Here is a 13,245-nt window from a genome sequence, read left to right on the forward strand (position 1 = left end):
CGTTAAAAATCCACGTTTGTGGCGCCTAATATTTCTCTAATAATATTATCTAAAAATCCAAATTTATGACACCCAATATTCCTCTAAGAATATTTTCTAAAAATCCACGTTTATGGCGCCCAATATTCCTCTAAGAATATTTTCTAAAAATCCACGTTTATGGCGCCCAATATTCCTCTAAAAATATTTTCTAAAAATCCACGTTTATGGCGCCCAATATTCCTCTAAAAATATTATTTAAAAATCCACGTTTATGGCGCCCAATATTCCTCTAAAAATATTATTTAAAAATCCACGTTTATGGCGCCCAATATTCCTCTAAAAATATTATTTAAAAATCCACGTTTATGGCGCCCAATATTCCTCTAAAAATATTATTTAAAAATCCACGTTTATGGCGCCCAATATTCCTCTAAAAATATTATTTAAAAATCCACGTTTATGGCGCCCAATATTCCTTTAAAAATATTATTTAAAAATCCACGTTTATGGCGCCCAATATTCCTTTAAAAATATTATTTAAAAATCCACGTTTATGGCGCCCAATATTCCTCTAAAAATATTATTTAAAAATCCACGTTTATGGCGCCCAATATTCCTCTAAAAATATTATTTAAAAATCCACGTTTATGGCGCCCAATATTCCTCTAAAAATATTATTTAAAAATCCACGTTTATGGCGCCCAATATTCCTCTAAAAATATTATTTAAAAATCCACCTTTATGGCGCCCAATATTCCTCTAAAAATATTTTCAAAGAATCCGCATTTATGGCGCCCAATATTCCACTACAAATATTATCTAAAAATCCACGTTAGTGACGCCCAATATTCCTCTAAAATATTCTTTAAAAATCTACGTTTATGAAGTCCAATATTCCTCTAAAAATTTTATCTAACAATTTACGTTTATGGCGCCACATATTTCTCTAAAAATATTCTTAAAAAAACACGTTTGTGACGTCCAGTATTCCTCTAAAAGTATTATGTAAAATCAACGTTTAGTGCGCCCAATATTCCTCTAAAAATGTTATCTAAAAATCCACGTTTGTGGCTCCCAACATTCCTCTACAAATATTCTTTCTACTTTTATGGCGCCCAATATTCCTCTATAAATATTCTTTCTACTTTTATGGTGCCCAATATTCCTCTAAAAATATAATGTAAAAATCCACGTTTATGGCGCCTAATATTCCTCTAAAAATATTATTTAAAAATCCACGTTTATGGCGCCCAATATTCCTCTAAAAATATTATTTAAAAATCCACGTTTATGGCGCCCAATATTCCTCTAAAAATATTATTTAAAAATCCACGTTTATGGCGCCCAATATTCCTCTAAAAATATTATTTAAAAATCCACGTTTATGGCGCCCAATATTGCTTTAAAAAATATTCTTTAAGAATCCACGTTTGTGGCGCCCAATATTTCTCTAAAAATATTCTTTAATAAAAATACACGATTGTGACGCCCAATATTCCTCTAAAAATATTATGTAAAAATCCAAGTTTATGGCGCCCAATATTCCTCTAAAAATATTCTCTAATAAAAATACACGATTGTGACGCCCAATATTCCTCTAAAAATATTATGTAAAAATCCAAGTTTATGGCGCCCAATATTCCTCTAAAAATATTATCTAAAAATCCTCGTATGAGGTGCCCATTATTCCTCTAAAAATATTATGTAAAAATCCACATTTTTGGCGCCCAATATTCCTCTAAAAATATTTTCAAAAAATCCACATTTATGACGCCAAGTATTCTTTTAAAAATATTCTTTAAAAATCCACTTTTATGGTGCCCAATATTACTCTAAAAATATTCTTTAATAATCTACGTTTATGGTGCCCAATATTTCTCTAAAAATATTATGTAAAAATCCAGTGTATGGCGCCCAATGTTCATCTAAAAATATTCTTTAAAAATCCACGTTTATGGCGCCCAATATTCTTCTCAAAATATTCTTTAAAAATACACATTTGTGACGCCCAATATGCCTCTAAAAATATTATGTAAACATCCGTGCAGAATTCTTCAGGAACGTCTGTGAAGACCTGGAGTTATTCTCTGAGCTGATCTGGAGGCCTTTTCTGGGTGGACTTCTATATGAAGATCTGAAAAACCTTTATACGAGTTCCTGGATGACTGGATTATCTAGAATAACACTATGCAACTCTCAAAATGCAAACAACTTCTAGTATGCATTTTTTGAAAGTACATATTTAGACTACAAAAACCCTAGTAGGGTTTTGTCCTGTCAGATCCAGTTCGGATTTTATGGCCTCATCTAAACCGGGCTAAATCTACACTTTTTTGCATTTATCATGCCTTTATCTGAGAAACGAATAGGAATTTGGCCTTGCTGTCCTTAGCAATATTGTAGCGCTATACTAGTAGAACTTATCTTTAGAGAAAACCACATAAGAAAAACTCCATCTAGGCCATAAAAATCTATAAAATATAGAAAATTTACATTATTTCTGAAATTCTGGTCAGTATCGGCTAAACTATTGAGAGTTGAACCAAGTAACCTTCTGCAAAAATCTTCCAAAGAAAGTTCTCAACAATTCTATAGAACATTCTAAAACTCTAAAATGCTTACTTCATGTTGTTTTAGTTGTATTTTGCATCATATCTTTTACAGCACGTATTTCAAACACAGTTCACACCAACAGTTTATTCTCGCATTTCGGATTTCACTACATTATTGACATTTTTATTAAATCGTCGTTGAAAAACGTACCGAAAATAACGGCATAGAGTCATTTTACAACAATGACATGTTCTGAAGAGTTGTGTACTACATTCCAGGGAATATTTTTCCAAAGGAAAATATTCAGAAAAAATTAACGGTTTTGGAGATACGGTGCGAAATGTATAAAAATTGTGGAATTTTTGCATGTATTTTGAAATTTGAGGCAATAAATGTAGTTTTTCGGGTTCATTATTTCTCCAAATATTTTATTCTTGTCCTTATCTACAAATTTGCTTCAGAGGTCAGAAGAAGATTCGCATTGATTGCAGAGAAATAGGCCCGAATTTCTTTAAAAACTCAATATTTAAGCATGTTTAGATGGGGCCATAAAATCAGAGCTGGATCTGACACAACAATACCCAACTAGGGTTTCTTGTCATGTGGGTCTGTACTTTCAAAAAATCCTCAGTTCGAATTGTTTGCACAAGATCACCTTAAAAATGTTGCACAGTGTAATTTACATCTGCAGTAATAACCTCGAGTTAACTGCATTTTACGCGGTACGTATGAAGGATTGGCCAATATCTGTAAAAAATAAAATGTTGTAGTCCTGATTACAAGGACTACCATATTTAATCCGGATCAGCCATAGATAGCATAGCTTTTTGTTGGGAACTTTGTAATGCCACCGATTACATAATTGATTACCATGGCACAGTGATCGCAATTACAAGGGAAGGTATGACAAAAATGGTAACAGTAAAATACCGTTCTTACTTGTTTGGTACGAAAATTATTAACGAATACAGGAGGTATACCCGAAAACAAGTGAGAAGGCCCTGTTGATGGTTCTGAGAATTTATTCTCTAAATTATTATAGACTTATATCTGTAGAAGAGGACATTTGCATTTATTGAAGGAATTTCGAAGTGTTTTCTATAAAAGGATTTCTAGATCTCTGTCAATATCTCTCTTTACATCACTTCAACAATTTCCTCCAAGAAGATCCCCATAATGCATTCTGACTTAAGAAGTTTTGTTAAAAATCCGTGGCACTTTCACCTTCACCTGCTCACCTTTCAAATTTCACACATTTTCCCAATAATGTTTCCCTGTTTGCCAATGTTAATATTTGACTTTAGAATTATTTTTCAGAATAGAGGAAATGTTACGTAAACTCGGTACGTGTGTTTGACGAAATTTCCCCCAAAAAAAAAACGAAGAACGAAACAAAAGTCGTTAAAAAATAACCCATTTCCAGTTTTCAAACATCGATGATATCCAAATGAATTTCAAATATAAAATCCATTCACAAAACAGAAAAAAAACAAAAACATTTACAAAGGGCAAGGATTTCTTTTCTTGTTGTTGCTGTTGTTGGCTTCGATTTCCTAGTAAAACCCATTAGCATTACGACCACAGGGTGTTCATTCCGAGCTGTGTGTGTACGCATGCGCTAAGGTCCATAACTGATAACAGACGTAACGACAGACAGCAACTCAAACAGAAGTAGCAATTCCAAATAGCCGTCTATTACCTACTGGGGTTTGCTTTTGTGTGTGCGCAATGTTTATTTGTTTTTGTTATTGTATGCTTTTATTGTTGTTGTTCGTTCTTTTTTCATCATATATGATTTTTTTTCTACAGAGTACTCTGAACATAAAAATAATCTACGTAAATTGTCCGTCCATCCGTCCCATGGTATGTAGGTATGTCTGTCTTCATGTCAGTAAGCGAGTGAGTTCGTCTGTTTGTATGTCGCTTATTATGTTCAAGCCAAAGGCTGAAGCAAAACATTTTTCCAGTTGACAGCAGCGGTACCAGGTTGAGCACAACGACGATTTGCTGGTTTTCGATGGACAGAACGAACGCAAGTGAACACCACTCTATGGCCAGAGACCAAGAGTCGAACTCATTTCAGCAATTCATCGCATGGTAAACACGCTCGATACACTCGTCTGTGTGTTGGAAGACAGTGGTTTAGTAAAGAACAAGAAATGAAAACACATTGTTCAGGAGTTTCAATACGCAATTAGCTAAAATAGGAAGAATTCTATCAATCGGAAGATTCCCTTAGGGTCATCTATCTTTAAAAGACTCCTTGAAGTGGCATTCTATCTATAGAAGGCTCCTTTAAGAATACTTCTATACGTAAACGACTCCATGATGATTTCTTCTATCTATAGAAGACCCCTTTAGAAGGTCTTCTATGTAGAGAAGACCCCTTTAGGAGGACTTCTATGTAAAGAAAACCCCTTTAGGAGGTCTTCTATGTAAAGGAGACCCCTTTAATAGGTCTTCTTTGTAAAGAAGACACCTTTTGGAGGCCTTCAATGTAAAGAAGACCCCTTTAGGAGGTATTCTATTTAAAGAAAACCCCTTTAGGAGGTCTTCTATGTAAAGGAGACCCCTTTAAGAGATCTTCTACGTAAAGAAAACACCTTTTGGAGGACTTCATTGTAAAGAAGACACCTTTGGGAGGTCTTCTGTGTAAAGAAGACCCCTTTAGGAGGTCTTCCATGTATAGACGGCCCCTTTAGGAGGTCTTCTATGTAAAGAAGACCCCTTTTCTATGTAAAGAAGACCACTTTAGGAGGTCTTCCATGTAAATATGATCCTTTTACGACCACTTCTCTGTAAAGAAGACACCTTTTGGAGGCCTTCAATGTAAAGAAGACCCCTTTAGGAGGTCTTCTATGGAAAGATGATCCCCTTAGGAGGCCTTCAATGTAAAGAAGATCCCTTTAGGTGGTCTTCTAGGTAAAGAAGACCCCATTAGGAGGTCTTTTATGTAAAGAAGACCCCATTTAGAAGGTCTTCCAGGTAAAGAAGTACCCTTTATGAGGTCTTCTGTGTAAAGATGATTCCTTTAGGAGGCCTTTAATGTAAAGAAGACCCCTTTAGGAAGTCTTCTAGGTAAGGAAGACCCCTTTAGGAGGTCTTTTAGGTAAAGAAGACCCCTTTAGGAGGTCTTCTACCCTTTATGAAGTCTTCTGTGTAAAGATGATCCCTTTAGAAGGTCTTTAATGTAAAGAAGACCCCTTTAGGAGGTCTTCTAGGTAAAGAAGACACCTTTTGGAAGCCTTCCATGTAAAGAAGACCCCTTTAGGAGGTCTTCTATGTAAAGGAGACCTCTTTAGAAGGTCTTTTGGTAAAGAAGACCTTTTTAGGAGGTCTTCTATGTAAAGAAGACACCATATGTATAGAAGTAAAGAAGGCCCCTTTAGGAGGTCTTCTAGGTAAAGAAGACCCCTTTAGGAGCTCTTCTATGTAAAGATGATCCCTTTAGAAGGCCTTCAATGTAAACAAGACCCCTTTAGGAGTTCTTCTATGTAAATGAGACCCCTTTAGAAGGTCTTTTGGTAAAGAAGACCCCTTTAGGAGGTTTTCTATGTAAAGGTGATCCCTTTAGGAGGACTTCTCTGTAAAGAAGACCCCTTTAGGAGGTCTTCTAAGTAAAGAAGACCCCTTTAGAAGGTCTTCCATGTCTAGAAGACCCCTCTAGGAGTTCGCCTACGTATAGAAGACCCCTTTAGGAGGAATTCCATGTATAGAAGATATCTTTAGGAGGTCTTATATGTATAGGAGACCCTTTTAGAAGGTTTTCTATGTAAAGATGCTCCCTTTAGGAGGACTTATTTGTAAAGTACACCCCTTTGGGAGGTATTTTATGTAAAGAAGACCCCTTTACGAGGTCTTCTATGTAAAGGAGACCCCTTTAGAAGGTCTTTTGGTAAAGAAGACCCCTTTAGGAGGTCTTCTATGTAAAGAAGATCCCTTTAGGAGGTTTTCTCTGTAAAGAAGACCCCTTTAGGAGGTCTTCTTTGTAAAGAAGACCCCTTTAGGAGGTCTTCCATGTATAGAATACCCCTTTAGGAGGTCTTCCATGTATAGAAGTCCCCCTTAGGAGGTCTTCTATGTAAAGAAGATCCCTTTAGTAGGTCTCATATGTAAAGAAGACAACATAACGAGTTCGTCTATGTATAGAAGTAAAGAAGATCCCTTTAGGAGCTCTTCTAGGTAAAGATGATCCATTTAGGAGGCCTTCAATGTAATAAAGACCCCTTTAGGAGGTCTTCTATGTAAAGGAGACCCCTTTAGAAGGTCTTTTGGTAAAGAAGACCCCTTTAGGAGGTCTTCTATGTAAAGATGATCCCTTTAGGAGGACTTCTCCGTAAAGAAGACCCCTTTAGGAGGTCTTCTATGTAAAGAAGACCCCTTTAGGAGGTCTCCCATGTATAGAAGTCCTCCTTAGGAGGTCTTATATGTAAAGAAAACCCCTTTAGTAGGTCTCCTATGTAGATATGACATCATTAGGAGTTCGTCTATGTATAGAAGTCCCCTTTAGGAGGTCTTCCATGTATAGGAGACCCCTTTAGGAGGACTTCCATGTATAGAAGATCTCTTTAGAAGGTCTTATATATATAGGAGACTCTTTTAGGAGGTTTTCTATGTAAAGATGATCCCTTTAGGAGGACTTCTTTATAAAGAACACCCCTTTGGGAGGTATTCTATGTAAAGATGACACCTGTAGGAGGTCTTCTATGTATAGAAGAACGAATACCCCTTTAGGAGGTCTTCTTTGTAAAGAAGACACCTTTTGGAGGCCTTCAATGTAAAGAAGACCCCTTTAGGAGGTCTTCTATGGAAAGATGATCCCCTTAGGAGGCCTTCAATGTAAAGAAGATCCCTTTAGGTGGTCTTCTAGGTAAAGAAGACCCCTTTAGGAGCTCTTCTAGGTAAAGATGATCCATTTAAGAGGCCTTCAATGTAAGAAAGACCCCTTTAGGAGGTCTTCTATGTAAAGGAGACCCCTTTAGAAGGTCTTTTGGTAAAGAAGACCCCTTTAGGAGGTCTTCTATGTAAAGATGATCCCTTTAGGAGGACTTCTCCGTAAAGAAGACCCCTTTAGGAGGTCTCCCATGTATAGAAGTCCTCCTTAGGAGGTCTTATATGTAAAGAAAACCCCTTTAGTAGGTCTTCTATGTAGATATGACATCATTAGGAGTTCGTCTATGTATAGAAGTCCCCTTTAGGAGGTCTTCCATGTATAGGAGACCCCTTTAGGAGGACTTCCATGTATAGAAGATCTCTTTAGAAGGTCTTATATATATAGGAGACTCTTTTAGGAGGTTTTCTATGTAAAGATGATCCCTTTAGGAGGACTTCTTTATAAAGAATACCCCTTTGGGAGGTATTCTATGTAAAGAAGACACCTGTAGGAGGTCTTCTATGTATAGAAGAACGAATACCCCTTTAGGAGGTCTTCTTTGTAAAGAAGACACCTTTTGGAGGCCTTTAATGTAAAGAAGACCCATTTTAGAGATTTTCTACGTAAAGAAGACCCCTTTAGGAGGTCATCTATGAACGAGCACCCCTTAAGGCTATCCCTTAAAGGGGGTCTTCTGTCTATAGAAGACCCCTTTAGGAGGTCTTCTATGTATGAGGACCCCATAAGACTACCCCTAAAGGAGGTCTTCTGTCTATAGAAGACCCCTTTAGAAGGTTATCTATGTACGAGCCCCCCTTAAGGCTACCCCTTATGGAGGTCTTCTGTCTATAGAAGACCCCTTTAGGAGGTCTTCTATGTGTGAGGACCCCATAAGACTACCCCTTAAGGAGGTCTTCTGTCTATAGAAGACCCCTTTAGGAGGTTTTCTATGTATGAGGACCCCATAAAACTACCCCTTAAGGAGGTCTTCTGTCTATAGAAGACCCCTTTAGAAAGTTATCTATGTACGAGCCCCCCTTGAAGCTACCCCTTATGGAGGTCTTCTGTCTATAGAAGACCCCTTAAGGAGTTCTTCTATGTATGAGGACCCCATAAGACTACCCCTTAAGGAGGACTTCTGTCTATAGTGGGGTATAGATGACCCCTTAAGGGGGGGACGACCCCTTTAGGAGGTATTCTGTCTATAGAAGACCTCTTTAGTAGGGGTCCTTCTATTTATAGAAGACCCTTTCAGGACGTCTTCTACCTATAGAAGACCCATTCAGGAGGTCTTCTATTTATAGAAGACCCCTTTAGGAGGAGCTCTATCTATAGAAGATCCACTTAGGAGGTCCTATATCTGCAGATGACTCCTTTGGGAGGTCCTCTATCTACAGACGACCCCTTTAGGAGGTATTCTGTCGATAGAAGACCCCTTCAGTAGGGAAGACTTCTTTAGAAGGTCCTCTATCTATAGAAGTCCCCTTTAGGAGGTATTTTATTTATAGAAGACACCTTTAGTAGGTCTTCTATCTATGGAAGACCATTTTGAAGGGGATCTATCTATATAAGACCCCTGTAGGAAGTTTTCTATCTGTAGAAAACTCATTTAGGAGGTCTTCTATCTGCACAAGACTCCTTTAGGAAGTTCTCTATCTGCAGAAGACTTTTTAAGGAAGTCCTTTATCTACAGACGACCCCTTTAGAAGGTAATCTATCTATAGAAGATCCTTTTAGGATGATTTATATTCATAGGAGACACCTTTATTGCAGATATATTGTTTATAGAAGGTCCCTTTTGGGAGACTCTATATATAGTAGACCCCTTTAGGGGTCGGTTTTTTATTACTTCCTTAACCACTGTGCCATTGCCTTTGATACCAGAAACACATCAGCAGCTCAACTTTAATACCCGCTTACGTTTATGTATGGGCCAGACCACAGAGACTCTTGAGACAAACGACAAAACCAGTTCGTCGTTCGTTACTTCGTTCGACGAGAAGCAATAGCTTACGGGCAACAAAACAGGTATAATGAACACAGACAGGCACAAACTCAGAGATACCACAAAACATAAATTGTTGTTAGTAGAGAAACCTTATTGGAGGCTATATACATGGACAGAATGGAATACGAAGTAAAAAACAAATACGACAAGATCTTTTGGCCCAAAGAGAGAGCCGGAGTGGTATTTCGGAGCGGTAGATGTTTGTGGTTTATCTAAAAGATAAAAGAGAGCCAGCGTTGGACTTGTTTACACTCTGAGCATTGGCCCAGCCATTGTTCAATAGGAGAGGCTCATTGCCCCCCAACAGAGATACTTTCAGATTAGTCTTAAAGAGTTGATCGTAGGTAACGCACCTGTAAATTTAAACGGAATATTACAGCAACGTCGGTAGTTGGCTGTCTGTCTCTTTAAAACAATTTATGTACGCTACTCCCATTGTTGTTGTTTTTGGTTTTTGTGATAATATCAATACGCTCCTCTACACATGGCCAGCCACCAGTAATGGTGTTGGTAAATGGAAGCAGAAAAAAATATTCCAAACCAGGTGTATGTGTGTGTTTCAGCACACACACACTAACACAGCCACAATACTTACCGATATAAGTGGATAAGATTAATGAAATTTGAAAAGAAGCAAGCACAAGAAGAAGAAGGAGGATGAAAAAAGATTATTTTTTTGTTAAACAAAAATGTGATGTGAAGAAGAAGATTCGGTTTTAAAATAAAATAAAAAATATTAAATAAATTATAACAATAAGCCAAATTGAGAGAAAAATATGTGGCAAAGTGAATGAGAATTAGAAAGAGCAAAGAGAAAGATTAAATCACAAAATCTTTTTAAGAATAACCCAAAGAATATTGGTTACAAATTAAGAAAAGAAATGAAAAAGTGTCAAAACACCAAAAATTGAAGTGAAGTGATGGAAAAAATTACAAACAAATGAAATTTGTGTGCCTAAAATATTTTCAAATATTAATTGGATTAACTGATTGAACGCGATTATTCCAGCAACTATTGGCCTCCAGCATTAAAAACCCGCCGTTTTAAAAAGAGCTTAACCCATAACCAATGATCTCGGAAATTTTTTATCTTCAATAACCAAGACATCTTTTCAACCAAGGCAAGGAGAGGAATACCGAAAGAGAAGAAGAAACAAAAAATAAACACTAAAAAACGTACGTATCTTTTTTATCTATGTATTGGTGTGCATCTATGAGATCTTCTATTGTGTCCCGTAACCAGTGTTCCCATATTTTCTTAAATGGGTTTTCTAAATAACCCGGCCATATTAGAACAATATTTAAAAATATAATATTGGTGTTTGTTTTTATATAAAAAATATTCATAAAACACAGATTAAATGACTACTTGAAAAATTTACCGACGGATAAAAACAATTAAAAACTGAAAATCGCAAAAAGTACTTCGGATCTGCAAAGTTTAAGATCTACATATGGATAAATTAAAAAAGTCAGACCGTCTCAAAGACATAAAACAATACATTGTTTTTATTTTAATATTAGGGACTTCACCCGAGGATGCTTTATGTGAACCCATTTCTTTCTAAGCAAAGTAATTTTTATAAGCTAATCTTGAGAATCTATTTCAACATGTGTGAAATACGAACAATTTATTTTGATAAGTAATTCTTTTATCTAGATAAATAGATGATATTTTATCCTGGGGTCTTCCATCTAAAGAAGATCTTCTATTAACATAATATGCAAGCTTCTATCTGTAAAAGTAGAATGTCGAAGGGAACAACCATGGAAGATCCAATTTCTTTAGAAGGGTTTATCTTTGATGAAAATCTAGATACCCCTAATGGAAGTGCATTTTCGGCTTTAGCCGAAACAAAGATTTGTTTAGGAAAATTAATAGCACCGAGGTCTTGGAGTTCGTACTCCCTCATGGGTCATGCATAAGTAAATAATGGAGGCATGAGGTTGGAAGAACTCAATCACAAGGCAACTAAGAATATTAATAGATTTAATTTAATACCGTTGCACAGTATCCAATTTTACGAAAAACCTGGGCAAAACTCTAAAACTTTAAAAATCCGAGATAAGCAATTTTAAAGTTAGCTCAAAAAAATCATTAAACATCGGGATTAGTAGTCTGAAATGTCACTAATTAAATAATTTAAATATTTACGAGTTGTCTCTGCAAAAATATTATTTAAAAATCAACCATAAGTGGTATTAAATTGTTCTAAATATACTTTATATTTTCCGATTTATATATTAAAAAATCCCCTGAAAATCTGAAAAATGTTCACAATTTTTTAAAATATCCCGATTAAGTCTCCGATTAATTTCCCTACGAATTTCAAGAATTTCAGTCCCATAAACTATTTTTGAAACAACAGTTGCGTTTTTTGAAAATTACCCAAAATATTTTTTAAAAATCCACAATAAAAGTTCTGAAAATTCTACTAAAAATATTCTTTAAAAATGAATGATAAATTTTCTGAAAATCCGACCAAAATTATTCTAAATAAATCCATGATGTGTGGGTCAGTTATTCCCCAAAAATCAGGTATTCCTTAATTCCTCAAAAATTCAGCAAAATTCTCCAAAAATATATATTAAAAAATCTAAAAAAGATCCATGATTAGCGGAGTGAGTCTTCTCCCAAAAATATTTAATAACAAGTAAAAAAGTATCAGTCGGCTTTGCCGACAGAGATATACCCTCAGCCTGTGTATATTGAAAAAATTTTTTCCCAAAAGACGTATGTATTTAGTGGGTTTTAAAAATGTTGGGCGTTTGAAACGACAAAAATGTTGATTAGGACTAAAGATCAAAAGTTTTGCGGAGGAAATACTTAAAGGAATGGATCGACATTGACCATTACGGAAGTGGATCTCCAGCCACTACATATGGTGTCATAGGGGGTTTTTACATCCTTCGGGCTGTTTGCTCAAGAAGTGTGGATTTGCCCCTGAAAAAACTTTTACAATCGTAATTGAGGCAGCGAATGCAAGTTGCTTGAACAAAAATCAAAGTGATTCAAAGCAGGTCTTAAAGTGAACTTATCCGAAATTTTGTTTGGGAGGTACTGGATGGAGTGAACAAATATAGTCCATATTTGAACCTGATCTATATCTGGTAGGTATGTTAGGATGTGTAAAGTATAGACCAATTCGGCCACCCCTTCAAGGGTTACCGTACGAACAATTTTTCCGAAAAATTTTGAACTTTTGTGGGGGAGGTACCTGAAGGAGTGGACCGATATGGCTTATCTTTAAACTTGAACTATGTTTGGACAAAATATTACTAAGGCCAAATTTTGGACCGAATCGGCAGATCCGTTTGAGAGTTATCTTGCGCTCCAACCACCTCACACGGTGTCATAGGGGTTTTTTGAAACTTGCAGGATATTTTCTCAGGAAGTATGGACTTGCCCCTAATGGAACTTGTACCGTCGTATGGGGGCAGTGAATGCAAGTTGCTAAAACAAAAATCGAAACGATTCGAGAGATGGCCCTAAACTGAACTTTTCCAAAATTTTGTGTGGGAGGTACCCGAAGGAGTGGACCGATTGAGTACATATTGAAACCTTATCTAAGTCTGGTACTTGTTTCACGATGGGCAAAGTATGGACCAAATCGGTTACTCCATTCAAGAGTTATAGTGCGCACAAATTTTCCGAACATTTTCGAACTTTTGTGGGGGAGGTACAGGAAGGAGTGGAGCGGTATAGCCCATCTTCGAAGTTGAACTAGGTTTGGGTAAAATATTCCGAAAGAAATTTGAACCGAATCGGTTTATCCGTTCCAGAGTTATCGTGCGCTCCAGCCAGACAGGCAGACAGACGAACGGACAT

General features: G+C 36.4%; 1 protein-coding gene across 1 annotated transcript in view; it reads left to right on the plus strand.

Annotated features, from left to right (window-relative positions):
- The first annotated feature begins 9,738 nt into the window (after window positions 1-9,738).
- bowl (brother of odd with entrails limited) overlaps window positions 9,739-13,245 on the plus strand; it is a 58,216-nt gene continuing 54,709 nt past the window's right edge. The window contains exon 1 of the mRNA XM_073971262.1: window positions 9,739-10,592. The gene's annotated coding sequence lies outside the window, so the exon portion shown is untranslated. The remainder of the gene's footprint in view (window positions 10,593-13,245) is intronic.

Source organism: Musca autumnalis, unplaced genomic scaffold (genome assembly GCF_047663935.1).
Source record: "Musca autumnalis isolate F117 unplaced genomic scaffold, ASM4766393v1 scaffold_2, whole genome shotgun sequence".
NCBI lineage: Eukaryota > Metazoa > Arthropoda > Insecta > Diptera > Muscidae > Musca > Musca autumnalis.